This window comes from Canis aureus, chromosome 18 (genome assembly GCF_053574225.1).
Source record: "Canis aureus isolate CA01 chromosome 18, VMU_Caureus_v.1.0, whole genome shotgun sequence".
In the NCBI taxonomy this organism is placed as follows: Eukaryota; Metazoa; Chordata; class Mammalia; order Carnivora; family Canidae; genus Canis; species Canis aureus.
Window position 1 is genome coordinate 29,194,999 of NC_135628.1, and position 21,524 is coordinate 29,216,522.

General features: G+C 35.6%; 1 long non-coding RNA gene across 2 annotated transcripts in view; it reads right to left on the reverse strand.

Annotated features, from left to right (window-relative positions):
* The window catches only part of LOC144288801 (uncharacterized), a 194,997-nt gene extending 179,510 nt beyond the window's left edge, over positions 1-15,487 (reverse strand). For both annotated transcript variants that reach the window (XR_013356797.1, XR_013356798.1), the window contains exon 1: positions 15,311-15,487. This is a non-coding gene — a long non-coding RNA (uncharacterized LOC144288801). The remainder of the gene's footprint in view (positions 1-15,310) is intronic.
* Positions 15,488-21,524: the final 6,037 nt, after the last annotated feature.

Genomic DNA, 21,524 nt, shown 5'->3' on the forward strand with positions numbered 1-21,524 from the left:
CAACAAGAGAAACTGCCTTTTCTAACAAAATTATCTTCATGAGGCATTTTCTCTGTTGTCTTACCTATCAGAGAGAAATAAATCATTTGTAAAAATTTATTTTTTGGAAATCATCCTTTCGTTGTTGACCTCCACACCCAAAAGACATTATTTCAGTGTATCAGTCAGGATTATGTTTAGCAGTATAAAACCAAAATTACAATGAAAGACGTTAATGTTTCTTACGTAAAAAGAAGTTCAAATAGGTCTTCCAAGGCTGGGACAGTGGTTCCACAATGTGGTCAATATTCTGGGCTTGCTACAGCTTTCTGCTTTGCCAACTTAGTGTAAGATTTTAATCTCCATGTTTGCAGGACGGCCACTCTACCATCCTTGCTCCAGGCAGGGAGGGCAAGGCAAGGACACAGAAAGCGCTAGCCTCAACGAGTTTTGCATCTCATTGGCCAGAGCCAGGTTGCATGACCGCTCAAAGCCAAAAGAAAGGCTGGGAAATTGAGTTTTAAGTCTTACTGTCCTGTGGTAGTGACAGGCAGGGGAGAAATGGATTTGAAAAACACATTGGATCAGCCAGTCCAAGTGTCTGGCTTTTGAGTAATAATGGCTCTTTCTCAGTGGAAGAAAAATTAGAAACTGACAACCCTCAGGAAAAATCGAGGTAGGCATATACTTCCTCCTGGGTGAAGTAAATAACAGTGGCATTGACAGGGTGGCCAAAGGTTATGATATTAACTACAAAGCATACTATGCTGAAAAGTAGACAGTGAATGCAGAACTTGTATTCTTAAAAACAAGAGGGTGGGGGGAGAAAAGGAGCCAGCCTGTAATTTTCCTTGCAGGAAAAAAAAAATCATGTTAAGATCAATAACCTAGTTACTAATAGCAAATTTAGTATCTGCCAACCTTCTTCATTATGTCGTCCACTACTGTAAGGAAAATAAAAGAAAGGAACACCGAATGATGTTCGTGAGCCTGTCCTAAATAGGAGCAGTCATCTGAAGATGATATCACAGATTCATAATCAGGAAGGCTTCATTCCTCCCACACTCCTATTTACTGAGCACAACTCTGTGGCTGGCTCCTTACAGTTGGAATAAAGCAAGAGTACGCTATCATCTCAGAGAACTCAACATTCCAGTGAAATTTCCTCTGAAGTTTTGCCCATTACTTCACCTACAGGAGGTTGATGAGCCAATTGATATGAAACCCTATAGAAAATAGTTCTGACATCAAGATTTCTGCCTGTATTTTATATACTTTTCTAGCTATAAAATACACTCTGCCCTACAGTTAAGGCACTGAGTACATAATAAATGGCTTAGTGATTCTTATTGGATAAGAGCCTGGAGATCATTTTCTTTAAGCCAAATTATTACAAATTATGTCAAGTAGGAGGTAGAGAGGAAAGCAATATAACTTTACTTAGAACAGGTTAATTATTATTCTGGCACCAGGAAGGAGATCGAGGAGCAAGCATTAGACTGGAAGTTTTCTTTTGCTGAATTGACTAAAGAGTATTTTTTTAATGTTAGCTGATTCCTAATTTATCTAGTCATTTCTTTATTGTTGTTTCCGATGTTTGTGTGCTCTACCATAGTATATCCTCTGGTATTCCTATTCATTTTATTTTTTGTTGAAGTACAATTGACACACAATGTTTGCCTTAGTTTCATGTGTTCACTCTAGTTGTTTCACAAGGGTATACATTATACTAAGTTTGCCACAAGTGTGGGTACCATCTGAGAAGTGACAAAATTTTATCTTCTTTCTAGGAGGAAAGAAGAAATTGGATACTTTCTTCAGTTTTCCAAAATTTCAGTGGTAGAAAGTAATTATATATATATTATATTATAATCTTATATATATATATGCATATATATAATGCTTTATCATCTGACATATTTTTCTAAGTCTGGCTTTTAAATTTTTTAAGCCAAAATTTATTTGAAGTGGTTGTTAAGTGTCTTGATGAGTTTTTCTGGCTTGGAGTCTACTGTTAGTCCCAAATAAAACCAAATACCTACTCAGATCTTTTTAACGGTTTACCAAGATTAAATACTCTCAAACTGTAACATTTTTGTGGGTTTGACATTCTAAATTCTGCTTTCAACCCTAGAAGGTCTTTAATCTGGGGAAGAAGGGAGAAAGAAGTTTCTGGCTGTATGTGACCATTAGGGGAAGTCAGAATAGATATATTTTAGCCATGTTCTTTTTAAATATCCAGCTTTCCCAACCCAAGTAGTCAATTCTGGTCCTGTATAACTTTGGGCCAAATGGGTTAGCATTCAACATTTTAAATAATTTATAGAAGTGGAATATAACTGCACATCTGAATCCTTTATTATGAAAATTTTGTTTTTGTTTTTGGAAAAAACGCAGATCAATTAAATATTTTATTGGAGAACCTTTATGAATATCAATTATTTTCATTTTATGTTTTTGCTGATAGGATTTCTGGTTCTGGATCCTATTTCTCTAATGAAACAATTTTCCACCTGAAACTTTCTTTCCTTCATTCTTTACTTGTTAGTTCTATTAAAGTCCATACCTCTATAATAAAGTTTAACATTTAATTTAAAAAAATCACTTTGCTTGTGTGTAAAAGCCAAAGCATTGTAGTATAGATATCAAATTTAAGTAGAGTGAAACAGTTTTTAAATGCAGTAGTCCCCCTCGATATGCTGGAGATATGTTCCAAGACCCCCAGTTGATGCCTGAACTATGGATAGTGCTGAATCCTATATATACTGTTTTTTCTTATACATCCATATTTATGACAAAATTGGATTTGTAAATTAGTTAGGGTGAGAGAGTAACAACAATAGTTCATGATAAGATAGAACAATTATAACAATTTACTGTAATAAAAGTTATGTGAATGTGGTCTCCTAAGTACCTGATTATCCTGTACTAACCCTTCTTTTTGTGAGGATGTGGGATGATAAAAATGCCTATATGGTGAGGTACAGTGAGGTGAATGGTGTAGGCATTGTGACTTAACATTAAGCTGAGGTGTGTCATTAGAAGTCATCTGTTTTTAGGGCGCAGTCGACTGTGAGTAACTGAAACCTCAAAGAGTGAAACCAAAGATTAGGAGGTCTATTGTACAAAGCAAAAGAGAAGGGGAGAAAATATAGTCCTGAAATGCAGAAGATCTGACCTTTGTCCCAATTCTGCCATCAATCATTAGTCTCCCTTTGTTTTCTCATATAAAAAGCTAGGATTTTGAAATAAAGTATCTATAAGGTTTTGTTTATTTCTACAATTCAATAAATCTCCTAAGTATTAGAGAATAGGGTATATTCTATTAATATACCCTTATTTTTCTTTAAATCTTTACAGGGCAGATAGCACACCAATGTTTTCATGACATCGTGGGATACCCTACAGTTTACAAACTTACATATCACATGTTATTAGATTATTATTTATTATCTTTCTAGGCATATCTTCTGCCAGACCTAACTGTAAGGACTAGAACAAATTGTTTCACGAGAAATGCTTCCTTTGAACAAAGAGGAAGATTTGTACTTCTAAAATATTTGTAAAATATATGGCCTATTAAATCTAAAATCTAAGCACACTTAACATTATTAAAAGTGTTCAGCTATTCATGAAATTAAAAGGAAGTTACACCTTGCGGATTAGAAAGAAATGTATAAATTTTGCAAAAATCATACCATTAACACCATACTTTTTCATTAGCTTCGTATCAAAATACAAATTTATCCAGGACCTCCTTGAGGCAACATCTGTTCCATATTTACTTTACCATTAAAGGTCCTTTCAGGTTTCTTAAAACCGACTTCTAAAGATCAACTTGATTTCATAGAACTAATTTCCAACACTGTAAAACAAGGCTTCTTTTGTTGAATTTAAAGTCTACAGTACTTAGATTATGGAAGTGTGTTTTTAATGAAAAATTTCATAGGAGGTATTTGAATCATTATTAATTTCAGAATATACCAACAGGGACTCTCTTAGCATTTCCCCCTTCATTTCTACACGAAAGTTATTATAATGGTTTTATTACTTCTCTAATGCTTTATTATTTTTCCCCTATTTCTGAGTTTCACTCTAACATATTTCTCACCTCCAACCCTCTGAGGTGATTAGACTTCATAATTGCTCTCTGGGGCGTCTTTATTTTATCTTTAACTACTCTTGCAAGAAACACACACACACACACACACACACTCATCCATAAATACAAACACACAGGTGTCATTCCATCACTTCACAATCCTTTCATTTTGTTAATATTACTCTATTTCTTCCATTTGTTTATTCAGTAAACATTTATCAAGCACCTTATATTGGGCACATAAATATAGTGAAAATAAATATTACATGCTTTTCCTTTAAGCAAAGTGCAGTCTAATGGCTAAGACAGATGTATACTAAGTATTACAACGAATCAGGATTAGGTGCTAGAAGTGAGGTTAAGTGCAGAGTGCAGATGTAAATCAGCACTGGAAGGATAGCTAGGAAAACACTTTTTTAATAGAAAATAAGAGTGAAGGCAGGGAGCTTTTGCTACCACATATAGAGCTGGGACCAAGGATTTTCTTTATCCTCAAGGGAAGTCAGTTTATTCTCCTACAGTGCGTGCACCCATACACAGGTGATTATTAGAGCCTTCTAGCTGTACAACTCATTCATTCTCATTCCTCAGATTCAAACCATTTATTCCCATTCCTCAGAAAGAAAAAAAAACAAAACAAAAACCTCCCTTAACTTTGGGAGTCTTGCTATCTGGTTACCACCTTCCAGAGTCCTCCTTGCTGCTGTTCACCAGTACCCTTGTCACACTTCCACACTTATCAGGGACCTTAACACTCTGGCCACTTTCTTTCTTGCCTCCATTTTCCCAACCAATTTCAAAGTCAATGTAGACAAACTCTGCATGGTTCCCCCAACTCTTCAATTCCAGGGAGGAGTACTGCGGAGCCCTCCCACCTGAATCGGTCAGCTCTGTCCTGTTTCTTGTTCTGGATTCTTAAACTCTTGGCAATTCCTTCCTTAGCTTCAGATTTCTCGGTCCCTTATTTTCACCCCTCTAGTAATTTGACTACATCAAGACCACCGACACTTGACTCTCCACTTTCTTTCTATCCTTCCAGCCTTTCTTCTTTTCTTGACTTGTGTCTGCCTAAACCCCAAAGACTTCTTAATTCTTCCCTTGAGCCCATGTGTGCCTCTCGCAGCACCTGCTGAGGAAAACCCAAAGCTAAGCTTTCTCTTTCTCGGCCTCACAGAAATCACTTTAAACTTCTACCAGCCAGTTTTCTCAATGCCCTGACTTGCTATTTCATTTATTAGTTTCAACAAATGGCTGAAATTCAAATTCATAAGTAAACAGTGACCATCAGACCAGCACTGCTTTGACTTCTTGGTGTCCTTCAGCCAACATCTTCATGTATCATTAGCTGTCCCCTTCCATTTCTGTGGGAAGAGACATACCCACCTCTGGCCAAAGCTGTTCCCTCTGCCGTCAGCTGGGTCTCATTTCTGCCTATATCCTCAGGCACCTTCATCAATCACCTTCTCTCTTCCTGTAGCCTCTCATTTTTAGTATATTAACATAGTCAAGTTTCTCTCAGGTAAAGAACCAAACCCCTTTCTGATTATGGTTCCTGCTCTACCCTATTTCTCCCCCTTCTCCTTTCACACCTAAGTGTCCACCAAAAAAGAGCGACATGCACTCTTAACTTCCACTTCCTCACCTCTCCTTTATCAGTTTTTATTTTAAAATATTTTATATGTATAAAATGATATGTATGTATAAGATATGAAGGATAATTAAAATGTATCCACAGCTCAGCTTAGGAAATACCATATTACTGATGCCTTTAAAATTAGCTTGCATTTCCCTTTTCAATCCATCCTATACCACTAGAATCATAAATTTTTGCTGTTTTTCATTTGTTTCTCTATGATTTGCATATATCTCCATAATGTATGATTGATTTTATATGTTTGGATTTTATATAAAATCTACAATACTTCCTGTTAGTATTTCTCTATGAGTTGCCTTGTTTGCTATTTATTTTTCCACATTACTTTTGCGCACTTCATCTATTTTGATAAACAGAGCAGCTGTGGTTCATAATGTGTTATATCATGGGAATTTACTGTAAAGAGATGTTATTTCCAGTTGTAGCTATTATTACATTGAACCACATGAAATTATAGTTTTTGTAGTTTAAAAAATTTTGATTTTCAGTATTTGTTGTGGTTTATCCTACACAAAAAGTTCTGCTGCAAACATTCTTGTACATGTCTTCCTAGGCCATGCGTGAGAGTTTTTCTAGGCCAGGGTAAATGTGGAATTCATATCTCCAGCTGCATAAGCATCTTTATATTTACTACATAATGTCAAATTATTTTTCAGATTTATTTTCCAGTTAGTATCAGTACCATCAGTGCCTAAATTGCCCTATTGTTTCACATTCTTAACATCACATGGTATAACAGGAAAATATTGCAAATCTATTAGGTATAAAATTATAGTTCATTGTTTTAAAAAAGTTTTTATGAAGACTTAAAAAATATTCTATTTACTTAGAGAGAGAGAGCATGCATGGGACAGAGAGGGGTAGAGGGGAAAGCAGGTTCCCAACTCCGGGCTGGATCCAGGACCTGAGAGGTTCATCACTGAGCCAAAGGTGGGTACTTAACCGACTGAAACACCCACGTGCCCCTAGACTTTACTTTTTTTTTTTTTTTTTTTTTTAGACTTTACTTTTTGACAGCAGTTTTAGGTTCACAACGAACTGAGAGGAAGGTATAGAGATTTTCCATATACTCCATATCTCCACACTTGGATACCCTCCCCCATTATTAACACTGTCCCTCAGAGTGGTACATTTGTTGTAAGTAGTGAACCTACATTGACACACCATAGTCACTCAAAGTCTATAGTTTATATTTTGTTTCGCTCTTGGTGTTTTATATGCTGTGGGTCCTGGCAAATGCATAATGACATGTATCCATCATTATGAAACACATGCAAAGTGTTTTCACTGTCCTGAAAACCCCACTGTTCTCTACCTATTTGTCCCTTCTTTTTCCAGCCCCTGGCAAGCACCGATCTTTTTACTGTCTCCATAGTTTTGCCTTTTCCAGAATGTCATATAGTTGGGATCCTACACCTTTTCAGATTGGTGTTTTTTATTTAGTAATATGCAGTTAAGGCTCCTCCATTTTTTTATGGCTCAATAGATCATTTCTTTTTAGTGTTAATATTCTACTGTCTGGATGTACCTCAGTTTGTCCATTTACCCACTGAAGGACACTTTGGTTGCTTTCAAGTTTGGGCAATTATGAATAAAGCTGCTATAAACACCTGCCTGCAGGTTTTTGTTTGGAAATAAGCTTTCAGCTTATTTGGATAAATGCCAAGGAGTGTGATTGCTGGGATGTACAGTAGAAATATGTTTAGTTTTCTAGGAAACTGCCAAAATACCTTCCAAAGTGGCTGTACCATTTTGCATTACAATGAGCAATGGATGAGAATTTCTGCACATTCTTGCCAGCATTCGGGTTTTCAGTGTTCCAGACTTTGGCCATCCTCATAGGTGCGTGGTGGTGGTATCTCATTGTTTTCCTCCGCATTTCCCTGATGGCATATGACGTGAAGCATCTTTTTATATGCTTATTTGATCTCTGTATATCTTCTTTGGTGAGAAGTCTATTAAAACCTTTGGCCAGGGCACCTGGCTGGCTCAGTGATTGAGCGACTCCCTTTGGCCCAGGTGGTGATCCCGGGGTCCTGGGATTCAGTCTTCCATTAGGCTTCCTGCGGGGAGCCTGCTTCTCCCTCTGCCTGTGTCTCTGCCTCTTTCTCTGTATCTCTTATGAATAAATAAATAAAATCTTTAAAAAAAAACACCTTTGGCCCATTTTAAGTGGGGTTGTTTATTTTCTTATTATGATTAGGTCTCAGAGTTTTCATGTCTTATGTCTCTGGACGGTAAAATTCACAATGTGTCTGTTTTTTTCTCCCACACTTAAGTGATACAGGATGACTACAGAAGACTGGACTTGGAATTTACCACCCCCCCCCCCCCAGGTCCCTTGGGTTCTGATACAATCTCAGCAGGTTAGGCTTTGGTTAACTAATTTCTCCTGAGGTTAGGCCTTGTTAAGAAGCACACAGATGAACTGGTTTATTTTTATTTTTATTTATTTATTTTTTTGAACTGGTTTATTTTTAAATGGTTCCTTTTCTCCTCCCTGCTGCCAGAGCACGATTTTTCTCTGATATTTATTGTAGGAACCAGGTCGAGCATTGAGAAGTAAGTGTTATAGTATTTTGGCCCTCCCCATGACTGGGTTTCTTGGAGTTTTTAACTCAGAGTTGTCTACCCTAAATCTCTAGCAACTCATCAGTTATAGCTCAGGCTTTACTACCCTGTCCCTGGTTCCCATGGTGGTTTCCACTAGTGAATCTCTACTATCATAAGTAGCTACACCTTTTATTTTCCTACTTCTTTCATCTTGGGTGCAATAGTCTCCCTCGTCCTCTTTTACTGATCCAAGAAAGACTGTTGATTTTCCATTCTTATCAGTTTTTTATCTGTTATTAGGATTGAGTGGCATTGTTCAAGCTTTATATGGGCAGAATTGGCTTTACTTGTTCTGGTTTTTTGTTTTCCTGATCTGTAATGAGGTTGCATACTTTTCACATTTGAATTGGCTGTATATTAATAGTCCCATTTTTCTACTTAAAAATTGTTTAGTAAGGATTATCTATAAGCTTTGGATGCTAAATTGTTTTCAGTGATGTAGTTTACAAAATATCTTTCCAGTTGTGGCATATTTTTTCTTCAATTTTTAGGGTGTCTTTTGATGAACACCATAGCGTTCTTGATGTTAATGGAGTCCAACTGACCAATCGTTTTCTGTAGCTTTTGTTGTTATTGTTAAAGAAATCCTTTCCTGCTCCACAGTCAGGAAGATATATTTCTGTTTTGCTATGTAACAATTTTTAAGTTTGGACTTCGGCAATTTTTAAATCCACTTAGAACTGACTTTTGAATATGATATGAAGTAGGAATCCACTTTTAGAAGACATAGATACCAATTTTCAGGGCACTACCTATTGAGTAGTTCATCTTTTCTGACACATCTCAATGTTGAATCTGTTCTGTATCATGTTTTCTTACAAGCTTTGGTTTAATACAGGGGCTGCTCTTCACTTCTACTGGTCTATTTGTCTATTTCTGCACCAAAGAAGACATGATATACATTAGGGTAAGTCTCTACACTTCATTTGTATCTTCTTGACTCTAACCCTTCTACTTAAATTTCAAATCAGTCTTTTAAATTTCAAGGAAAATCCAGTTTAGAATTTGAAAGAAATTTAATGGACACTAATTTTGGGATAACTAACATATTTAAAATACTCGGTCTTGTTATTTATGAATATGTATATTTCTCAACTTGGGTATTTCAAAATACATTTTTAAAAATATAGATGTCTCCGTAAAAGGATTGACCATCTTTTGTTAATTTCTAATTACCTATGTTTGATTCTACAAATTGTGTTTTCTGTTTAACTTTTGTGTATTGATTTTAAGTAGTCAGTGAACTAAGTAAGCTCTTATTAATTTTGATGATTTGTAGCTTTCTTTTGAGAAGGTAATCATGTCTTGTGCAAATGACATTTTTTTCTATTCTTTTCTATTCTTACATATTTTATTTCATTTTCTTATTTTCATGTGATTTTTGGCTCCTTATTTCAATGTTGAGAATGGTAAAAGTGGGCATCTTTCTTTTATTCCCCTCTTGAAAGAGAATGATTTTTCCATTTTACCAATGAGTATGATGTTTCCTACGAAAAGTTTGTAGATACTCTTTGTCTTGAGTTTCTTTGAACTTCAAGCTTGCTGAGAATTTCTAATATGAATGAATATTGTGTCTATCTTATTTGCAAATAAGTAAGTTGATTTTATGAGTTTTTACTGTTTCATTGTTCATTTATATTAATAATTTAAAAATGTTAACTAGACTCTTTTTTTGATAAAGCCAACTTAGTAAGTTGTATTTGTGTTTTATTTATTTTTTAAAGGTTTTATTTATTTATTCATGAGAGACACAAAGAGAGAGAGGAACAGACACAGGCAGAGAGAGAAGCGGGCTCCATGCCGGGAGCCCGACGTGGGACTCGATCCGAGGTCTCCAGGATCACACCCTGGGCTGAAGGCGGCGCTAAATCGCTGAGCCACCCGGGCTGCCCATATTTGTGTTTTAATATATTGCTGGATTTAGTTTCCCAATATTTTAAGGATTTTTGTATCTATATTTATAATAGAGAATGAACCTATAATTTTTCTTTTGAAACTTTCCTTATTGGGTTTTGGAATCAAGATTATAATAATCTCATAAAACAAGTAAAAAGGTGTGTCATTTTTTTTTATTTTCTGGAAGAGGTTATTTGATACTGGAATTATTTGCTCCTTGCCTAACTAGTAGAATTTGTTGCCACACTGTAGACATGGGCTTTTTTTGTGAAAAGACAACAGTTTTAATTTTTTTCAATGCTTATAAAATTCCACAGATCTTCTAGTTCGTTCATAAATTCATTTATGTAAGAGATAATTTTCCAGAAATGGACCAATTTCATATAAGTAATCAAATTTAGTATTGTCTACAACATTTTATGATCATTCTAGCTTTTATTTCTTCTGAAGCTTTGCTAATATTGTTTGTATCCCCCTTTTTTCTTGATCAATTTTGTCTGAAATATCTGTATATGTTTTTATAATATCAGATTTGTTTTTGTTGTTCTCCTTATTATATCTTTATTTTCTACTTAATTTCTGGTTCTATATCACCTCCTACTTTCTGGGTTTATTTTGTCAATATTCTTCTAAATTGAGATGGCTGCTTGATTTTCTAATATAAAAGCCTTATTACATAAGGCTATAAATTTCTCACTATAAAGTATTTTATCTGTATCCTACATGTTTTGATAGAATTTTTCATGATTATAAAATCTTCTAATATTTATCTGATTTTTGTTATTTAGAAGTGTTTCTAAAATATTTTTATAATCTTTTTATCAATGGCTTCAAACTTAATTTTATTGTAGTTATAGAATGTTATTTATAGTAAATGTTTCATATTTGTTAAAATTAGTTTTAAAGCTATTTCATAGTTTCTTTCCATAGGCAAGTGTCATGAGTGCTTGAAAATAATGTATTGTCTCTAATTGTTTTGTATTTTATTCTACATAATACAATTAGTTAAAGCCTGTTTGTATTCCCAGAGTCTTTTACAACTTACTGATTTTTTACAGGAGGGGGATGCTATTTGATCTATCAATTGCTAAGTAATATGCCTCAAAATCACCACTATAATTTATCAATCCCTCTCTGCTAATTTTTATTGTAAGCATTATGAATTGTGAAATCTGGTGCATGGGATTTCTTTATCATTAGGTAATGACCCTCTGAGAGTTTTTATCTTAAGATCTATTTTATCTGCTATTAATATAGGCATATTAACTTTTATTTACTCTTTCACTGGAAAATGTATATTTTAGATGTATTTCCACTCTCTTATTTTATGGTTTCTATTTATGTTTGACACAGTTTAAAATTAATCTGTGCCTTTCTGTACTTCATACAAGGACATTAGCATGTTTTAACTCTGATCGTGCTCTTTCTGACTTACTTGCTATTTTAGTTCTGTTTTGGTTATTTTTTCCCCAAACTCTCCTGATGAAAACACCCAAACTTGTGTCATGTCCTTTCATAATTCTCTCCCCTTGAGTGTAGGTAGAGCTTGACTTGCTTCCAACCGATAGAATATTGCAAGAGTAGTGGGATGTCACTCCCTTGATTAGATTACATTATATGGCAAAGGTTATGGGATAACATATCAGTTATTGTGTTACACAGACTGAAGGGATTTTCTTTAATAACTTGAAGAACTTAGTTGCCACATTGTGAGAGGGCCTATGAAATGGGATGGCCTCCAGGTAACAACCAGTAAAAGGTCTCAGTCCTTAGTTGTAGAGCCTTAAGAAAAATAATTCTGCTAATAATGTGAAGGAACTTGAAGTGGATCCTCCATATGAGAACATAGCCTATTTGTGCCTTGATTGAACCCTGTGAGACCCCAGGTCAGATAACCCAACCAAACTATGCCCACCCTCATGGTCCTTAGAAACTCAGGGATGAGCCTTGTTTGTTGTTTTAAGTCAGTAAATTTGTGGTACTTTGTTACACAGCAACAGAAAACTATTATGCTCTAAATTTACACTTTGTTATTGTCTTACAACATTAATATTTGTTTAATTTCACTCACATTTATCACTTTATTTGTTAATCTTCTCTTGAACTCAGTTTTTCTAAAATTTTTTCTTACTCTTGAAATATGTAGTATGTATTTCAGAATCTCTTAATTTTGTTTTCTTGAAATGATGTTATAATGTACAATTCTAGGTACATAGCTATATATATATATATATATATTTTTTTTTTTTTTAACTTTTGACATGGTATCACAGTTTCTGGTCTCCATTGATTAGAATTCAGTTATCATTCCAGTTGTTTTTTTTTTGGGGGGGGGGTAATGTGTTTTTCTCTCTGGATTTTTTATTTTTTAAAAAGACTTTATTTATTCATGAGAGACATACAGAGAGAGGCAGAGAGATAGGCAGATGGAGAACCAGGCTCCCTGTGGGGAGCCTGATGTGGAACTCAGTCCCAGTACCCTGGGCTCACAACCTGAGCCAAAGGCAGATGTCCAACCACTGAGCCACTCAGGCATCCATTTCTCTGGATTTTTAAAAAATATCTTTTCATTTACATTCTGCAGTTTGGTTAAGACTGAGATGATTTTGTTTCAAATTATCTTTTCTGTTTCTTTACTATTTCTTTTTAGAATTCTGATTTGACTTATGTTACATCTTAACATTTTATCCTTCAACTGTTTTTATGTTGTTTCTCTGCCCTCTCTTGGGGCCAGGTGCTTCAGATCCATATTCCAGCTTACTTATTCTCTCCTCTGTCATGTCTGAGGCTAAAGCACACCTACTGAATTCTTATTTTAACTATTGTATCTTCATTTATATATGTACAAGTTATTTTCTATTTTTATTTCAACTGCCCAGTTATCTTTATAGTCACTTCTTCCTTATTTATATATATTGTATATATCTATATTTATATCTATATGTTTACTTTAAGCACACTGATCTTCTGAATGTACAGTTGGAATATCTGAAATATCCGAACTGTTGCTATATTTGATGTTTGTTTTTGATGACATTTACTCCTTCATTGTTTCCTTTTTTGTTTTGTACATTTAAATTCTGAGATGATTTAAGGGCTTTGTATGAGGAAATTCTTCGAGGCTTGGTTTGAAGGTTGATTCATCTAGAGAAAATTATTTCTCCTGACGGGCACTTGGGGAAGCTTCAAGCCTGGGACTGCTGAGTCTTTCAGACTGTGCAGGCAGCGAGATGTGGAACCCTGACCTGTATGAGGATTAGCTCTGGCTTATGAATTCTCAAAGGACATTTTGTTTATTTCTTTATTCGAGGCATATTTTATTTTGTCTGCTTTTTCTTTTTTTTCTAAATCACACTTTTACTGGAGATTCAGTTCTTTATAGGTCTTACAACTGGAATCCAACTCTCCCACCAGTGCAGACCTGAGTTTGTCAAGGTCAAAACCAAAGCTCTAAGTTACTGGCACTAACAGATGATTTCATTGCTTACAACTCTTTGAGTTGGTTTTTCCCACAACTTTTGGCCTCTGATGACTGCTAGTTTCTCATACTCCCTCCAACTCAAACATTTAGGAGCTTTGCAGCAGGATCGTTTTTCAGGATATTTACTCTGCCAATATTGTTGGAAAAGGAAGTCTCTGTCTACTCTTCACCTTCCTGTAACCAGGGTTTGCCCTTAGCATTTTGTAGAATCTACCCTTGCTCGGGTCACCAGTGACATCATAATTCCTAAATAAAGTAAATTCCTATCAGGTTTTTTCTCACCTTGTAGCCTTTGAAACTATTGTCCACTTTCTCCATTAATCATTATTCTTCCTTATATTATCAGAAGCTCCTTCTTATTACATAGGCATATACACACAGACATGCAGACACACAAACACACACTAACTCAGCATTTGCCATTATCAACCCATAGGATTTTCTTTTCTTTTCTTTTTCTTTAGAGTTTTTTTTTTATGATAGTCATAGAGAGAGACAGAGAGAGAGAGAGAGAGAGAGACAGGCAGAGGGAGAAGCAGGCTCCATGCACCGGGAGCCCGATGTGGGATTCGATCCCGGCTCCCCAGGATCATGCCCTGGGCGGAAGGCAGGCACCAAACCGTGGAGCCATCCAGGGATCCTCTGGTTTTGTTTTTATTTTTTATTTTTTATTTTTTTTTTAATTTTTATTTATTTATGATAGTCACAGAGAGAGAGAGAGGCAGAGACACAGGCAGAGGGAGAAGCAGGCTCCATGCACCGGGAGCCCGATGTGGGATTCGATCCCGGGTCTCCAGGATCGCGCCCTGGGCCAAAGGCAGGCGCTAAACCGCTGTGCCACCCAGGGATCCCGGATTTTCTTTTCCATACTGCTTGCTATCCTAATAAAGTCTACCAAGAAATATTACCAAAGCAGGGAAAATTTCCCAATCCTTTTTCTGTCCAGTGGGTATTGGACATATATCTCAACATCTCTATTTCTTATTATTTTTTAAAGAACCATGTGTCTCTCAAGACTGCTCTGTTATTATTCTAAAAATGCACCAGCCCATCTTAGAATTTGCCTCTTGCTTAAAATCCTATTACTTGCTGATTTTATTGTACTTCTGCTTCACAGTTGATTGATTTGCTTCAAATTACTCGTGGATAAATGGCTATCTGCCATTTTTTATGGCAACTTTCCAATTCTATAGAAGCTATAAATGTCAACTTGAATAAAACTGCTATTGGAATAACTAGGCTAGAAGGTTCTAGAGTTATAAATGACTTCACCACTAGAAGACCAAAAGTTGAGGTCTACTTTTTAGCCACATCACTGAGACAAGATGCAGGCTCATCGGTGACTATAGAGCAATAACTAGTAAAGAGGATAGCTTTGTGTCAATCTGAACATCCCTATGAGACTTGCCCCTCCACATTTTGTAGTAAAATTTCCTTTTAATTAGAATTTTATAGACAATTAAAAAAGAAGAATTTTATAGATAATGTTTAAATGATACTTGTTTGGAAATGTTACCTTTATTTCCACAAACACAGAGAAAGACTGTCAGTGAACATCAGAATAAGTACTAGGATCTGTACTTACTGCCTTAGCCTTTGGCAAGAACCTGGTGTGAGGCCTGTGCTGAGGAAAGCCCCCTCTGCACCAGAAGCAGATATACTGTTTCCCCTTCCTCTCCAACTCCTTGCATCCAGGCTCCTTCACTGGTTCCTGTCCTCTAAATATTACTCTTCTCCAGTAGGTGTTCAGTAATGATCTCTCTTCATACCATCTGATCACCTTATGAGGAGATCTTGACATTAATTACCAGATTTGCCCTGGTGGACTCCTACAGGTGTATTATTAACTTCGATACTCATCTGAGTTTAAGGTACAATTTCAAATTGTTCTAGGTTATGTCCTGTAAAAAGCACCTAATATTCAACATGGCTGAAAGTGAACTCTCTCCCTACCTGTTAGCTGTCCATTCTCTTTACACCAGCACTTAGTAAAATCTCTTACTAGCTAACTTCTTTCAAACTGCTCCATAACATTAAGGAAAGCCTAAAAATGGCCAAGACTTAACTAATCCTGTGTCATTAGTTGTAATTTCCCACACAACTTCAATATTTTCTGACATGAGAGATGTTTCCTTCACATCTGAGTAAAGAAGTTAAAAATGTTTGTATTTTCTAAATTCCTCTTTACCCTGAGGTTTTACTCTCAATTCTGAGTTTAGAGCAAAGCTCCTCACAATGGAATATTGCTAAATGCCTTATTATAAAGAAACATTAATGTATATATAAAAAGAAATTATCTCACTAGAATTGCTACATTTGAGAAAAAAGATCTGATGATAAAGATGAAAGTCATTATTAAATCTATAACTAATGTAGACAGAGGCAACAAGAAATAGGACCCCAAACTATGGGCTTCCCAGAACCTAGAAACCGACATCTCTCTTACTTCCTATTTGAGGTAAAAGAAAGCAAAGGGATGTCAGTCTTTAGGTTGTCATGGTCAAAAGATAAATATGAGTTGTTGTTATTTTTAAATCAATAAAGAAATTTCCATCACTATTTTGGCAATTCCCCCAACCAACCACTTCCTCTCCTAAGTCCAATTGACAGTTCTATCTTCTGAGAAAAATAGGTAAAGGATGTTTCCAGGAGCCTCTGTTACTGAGGTTGCCCACATTCAGCATGGGAAATAACTGAACCACTGAAAAATCTATTCCTGAGAGACAGAAGTAGAAAATATTTACACAGATAAGAAAAGAGAAGTTGAGGTATCATGGGGGTGAGGAAACTCCAGAAACTTCCTCATGGTAAAATGAAATAAAATACAAATGTGTGCCACTGTAATGGCAAAAGCCAAGACCAGCCTTTTTATAGCCACCTCAGAGAATATCTTCATTGCCAAGTGTTCAGATATTTTCATCTTCAGCACCTGGGGCAACAGGAAGGGTGTATGCAGCCCTTTTAGCGGCACCCTTTGGAAGGAAGCTGGATGTGCGTTTGAGGACAGCTTATCATTTCCCTTTTTTGCAGATAGGCAGAATTCAGTGACCTTCCATGTAGCTTTTTAAAATTTCATATGAGAACAAAATAACAAAATGATGATACTTCTTTCATATCTATGTTTTGTTTAAGGTCTGCCTTGGGAGAAAATGACCCAAGAAGTAAATAGTAATAAATGTGCTTCAAGGCAAAAAAAAAAAAAAAAAGTCATTGTAGTCTCACTATTTATCCTATCTAATGAGATGGATTTTAACTTTGGCATCCAGGTTACTAGGTCTTATTTCTATGTCTAGTGTTGTATTGTGTAGATGTTGAACAATAGGTATGTATATATGTGTGTGTGTGTGTGTGTGTGAGAGAGAGAGACAGAGACAGACATTTTTCAAGATGCTTCCATAAATTAACCAGCTTTTCAGTTGCAGTCTGTAGATGTTGGACTGGGTGCCCCTTTGATTGCTATGGGATACTGAGATGGGCTGTAAGGAAGAAGCAAAAAGTTCTGGTATCTGATCTGATCTACTACAAGAATTACAGTCTCAAGAATAATTTAAAATACTTGGAAATTATATCCACTTTTTAGGCCATGCCGGTACAGAGTGAAATAATTCTTTTGAACATAATAATTTGTCACTTTAGTTGTTAGTATACTAATATTTCTTGTTAGGTGATTATAAGATATATGAAGTTGTGCTTCATGTCATGTGTGAGATAGTTTGATTAATCCCTCTAGGACCGCTGAGGTCAGTTCTATTTTTTTCTCCATTTAAAGGTTGAAGACACTGAGATATTTAACGATTTGCCCAGTCATTCAGCAAATAAGTGGTTAAGCCATGATTTAAATAGAAGTTGCCTGACCCCTAAACCTGAGATTTTAAGCTCTGCCTCAAAGGATCTGTTTGATTTACATGTATTAAACTTAAAATGGAACCATAGAGACAATTTTGTATTTAGAATTTAAAAACCTATACTTATTATAAAAGTACAGTAATGGACAGTATATCCTAAAGCCTTGCCTTTTAATTGACTGGACTAATTTTCCTCTGGGAAAGTTATATTTACTGTCATTTGGTGGGGGGCGGGGGGGATGATACTTTGATTCTGTCACTAGAGCTTCCTCCTAAAGACATGTGTCCAGAAAGGGATTTGAAGTTGAAAAATGTTTCCTTTTTCCCTAAGGCTATTCCATACACTCTTCTAATTAAATGGGAAGGTTTTATGTTGTGATATTCACTTATTTCCTTCTCTTCTCAACTAAAAAGGATTTTGGAGACAACCAAACAGGATCTGATACCAGAATAGGCTCCTTGTCATTCAACATCTTTGAAAATGATGTGTCATGAAATGTGATCATTACCCTCAAGATAAAATGACTTGGGGCCAGAGACACAAGGGAGTTCTATTTCTAGTTTCTTAATCCATAGTTTCAAAACTTAGCTTTTGTATATCTCTGTAAGTGGACTTTGAAAACAATATCATGTTCTTTGAGGTGGCTAAGAAATGAATGATTATATGAAAGAAAAAGGGACTTTCCTTTTCCTTAGATAATGAAATAGCAATGACTATCTTTTCATACACTCATATGCCTGCACGCACATGTTCCAGCTTCTATTGACTCTCCATGATATATATCACACATACATATACACAAACACTTATAAAACATTTAATTTTTCTGTGTTGAAGTCACTGTTCTTTTTAACATTCAAAAGTGGTAAGCAGCAGTAAAGATGACTTCCAAATTATAGACTTCTAACATTTCTGGTAGTCAAAGAATGTGGAAATCTGGAAAGCCCCTCAATGGAAGCCACAACATGGTAAAAACTATGCTTTGAACAACTGCTTCTCAGAAAATATTCCCACACATGTTATGACAGGGATTACCTAACAACATGTAATGAAAAGAAATAGTAATGTTACCTGATTAACCTTAGAAAAACAAGAATGGGGAAATGTTGCCCCAAGGAACAAGCCAAGAGAGAAGACCATAAAATTCACATACATGCAGGGAGAATTCCTTTATGAAAAGTATACTGAGAAGAAATGAATAATTGCACCTAAAATTGGCCATACAAGTGCATGACACACAAATACAAATAATGCATGAAAGCCAGCCTACCCTGACTTTGAGAAAATTATAGTTCTTTATAAAGGGAGAAATTCCTGCAAACTACCCCCTAAAATTCTTTTGTCTAGCTTTCCTCTCTTTTAATTACTTTTTGGCATTTTATTTGCCATTTGAAGTGTTCCAACACAGAAATATTTTAAAGACATGTGAAGCATTTTAACATCCTGATTGCAGAAAGTACATGTCACATCTATGTTGACATGTGTACATGCACACTTTTACATCTTCCTGCTTTGACCTTGTCCTCTGCTTCCACCATATACCACTCAATAGCCAGAATAATTCCTTAAATAGAAGTTGTATCTTGCCTATTCTGTGCCCTCTTTGCTTTCCAGTTATACTCTGCATCAAAGACCAATCCTTCTCTATGACTTTTGAGGTCTGGTCTTATCTGGCTCTGTTTATCTCTAGCTCATGTTGTTTCACCCAACTCTTTGCTGGTGATCTTTTACCACTCTGGTTTCCTAGCTGTTTTTCCCATAGGCCATGCTGGTTACTGCCTTTGAGCCATTTGTCAGCCTGAAATCTCTCTTTATGGATGACTCTACATTTTTCCTAGTTACTTCTTCAGAAAGGCTATCCCTAATCCTTCAACTGAAAGTGAACTACTCACTACTGTTCTTTCCTGATACCTTGTTTTCTTAGTTTATAATAATTAAGTATGTATTTCTGCTAGAAATCAATTGAAAGAAGTCAGGATCAATATCTGCTTTATTTTCTATTGTATATTCAGAACCTGTCACTGCATTTGATAGCAGAATATTTGTGTGTACAGTAATGCTACTTACTTTTTTTTCAAATAAAAATTGTTTTGGCTTCTAATTCTCCATTTTACCTCCAATTACCTCCAGATATCTCACAAGAATCTTTGAAGTTACAGTGAATTTTATAATGAAGTGAGGCAACATTTTTGGTCCCTATAAGACCAAAAAAAATTCATCTTTATCGAAAGATGGACACCGAGATGAATGGATAAAGAAGATGTGGTTTATGTATACAATGGAATATTACTCAGCCATTAGAAATGAAAAATACCCACCATTTGCTTCAACGTGGATGGAACTGGAGGGTATTATACTGAGTGAAATAAGTCAATCGGAGAAGGACAAACATTATATGGTCTCATTCATTTGGGGAATATAAATAATAGTGAAAGGGAATAGAAGGGAAGGGAGAAGAAATGGGTAGGAAATATCAGAAGGGGAGACAGAACATAAAGACTCCTAACTCTGGAAAATGAACTAGGGGTGGTGGAAGGGGAGGAGGGCGGGGGGTGGGGGTGAGTGGGTGACAGGCACTTGGGGGGGGGCCACTTGACGGGATGAGCACTGGGTGTTGTACTGTATGTTGGCAAATTGAACACTAATAAAAATAAATTTATTATTTTAAAAAAAGACCAAAAAAAAAAAAAAACCAGTAAGCTAAGGAAACATCACTAGAAATGCAATTTTTCAGAATTCTAACTCTAAATTTTGGTCAGTATCATCATTATGATTTTCTGAGATATGGTTGGCAGGATCAGTCCAAATCTTAAAACTCTCATTTTATTATACCATGATGACCATTTTGTCCATAACTGGCACCTACATTGGCTCCCCAACTCAGTCTGGTAATGCACAAGTAGAAAATGAAATCAGTCCATTTGTTGGTTTGTATTGTGCAGATCAGGATGCAAGTTTGCCAAATTCCTCACTCTTTGCTAATTATTTTGGTGTCCTATTGATCCTGCCTTTCTTTAGCTTTAGATACTTGACAAAGTAACTTTTAAAATGTCATGTTTCAAGATGTTCACGGTGACGGCTGCTATTTATTAAGGCCCAGAAAATATCTATTGCTTAAGCTTAATATAGCTCTGAAGAATGGTAGAGAATATTTGCATCGCTTCATTGAAAAATGTGAGTTAGATCACTTTACATGTTTCATTTGCCATATTAATTCACAAATAACATTCCTTGCTCATTGTGAACATTTTTGAGTGAGCCTTTGGAAAACAAAACAAAAAACCCCAACTCTTGATATACTGCAGATCCATTCTTTGAATGGCTTCTCTTTCCAAACACCATCTTCTAGCTCTTCCTCAGTTTGTAGCTTGTGCTATTGCCAGGTCTCCCACCATTACTAGTTCCTTAGTCATTGATTATTCTCTTGTGGTAAGTCTACTTCTCCAGATAATGGTGCAAGTTAAAACAAAACAAAAAAACCTAGTAGAACCTTAAGCAGAATCTTTAGGCAGAATCTGGAGCACAGCATAGTTTGTGAAGCTACATTTGTTAACAGAAAATTTTCATCATCTTAGATGGTTGAGAAGACTCCCAAATGATTGTTTACATTAGTGAGTGTGTATTTCAGTTTCTTAAAGCCAGACACATAGGTTTATTAAATTTGTAGCAGGGCAAACAAAACAAAAGGCAAGATACTGACTGAATGAAGCGTACTACATTTTGGAAAACAAACAGCAACAAAACAATAGTCATTGTGTAAGCAACAAATTATTAATTATTATGAAACTTGTGAACTTATAGGTAAATTATACTTAGGAAGAAAATTATGTCAGTTAAGGAACATGTTTCACAATTTTAGTTTGGCAGAATGCTTTTCAAATGTTAGTGATTGCTTTTTTTTTTTTCCTATCCAAGGGTATAGAAACATGCACTGGTTCTTTGAATTTATAGGA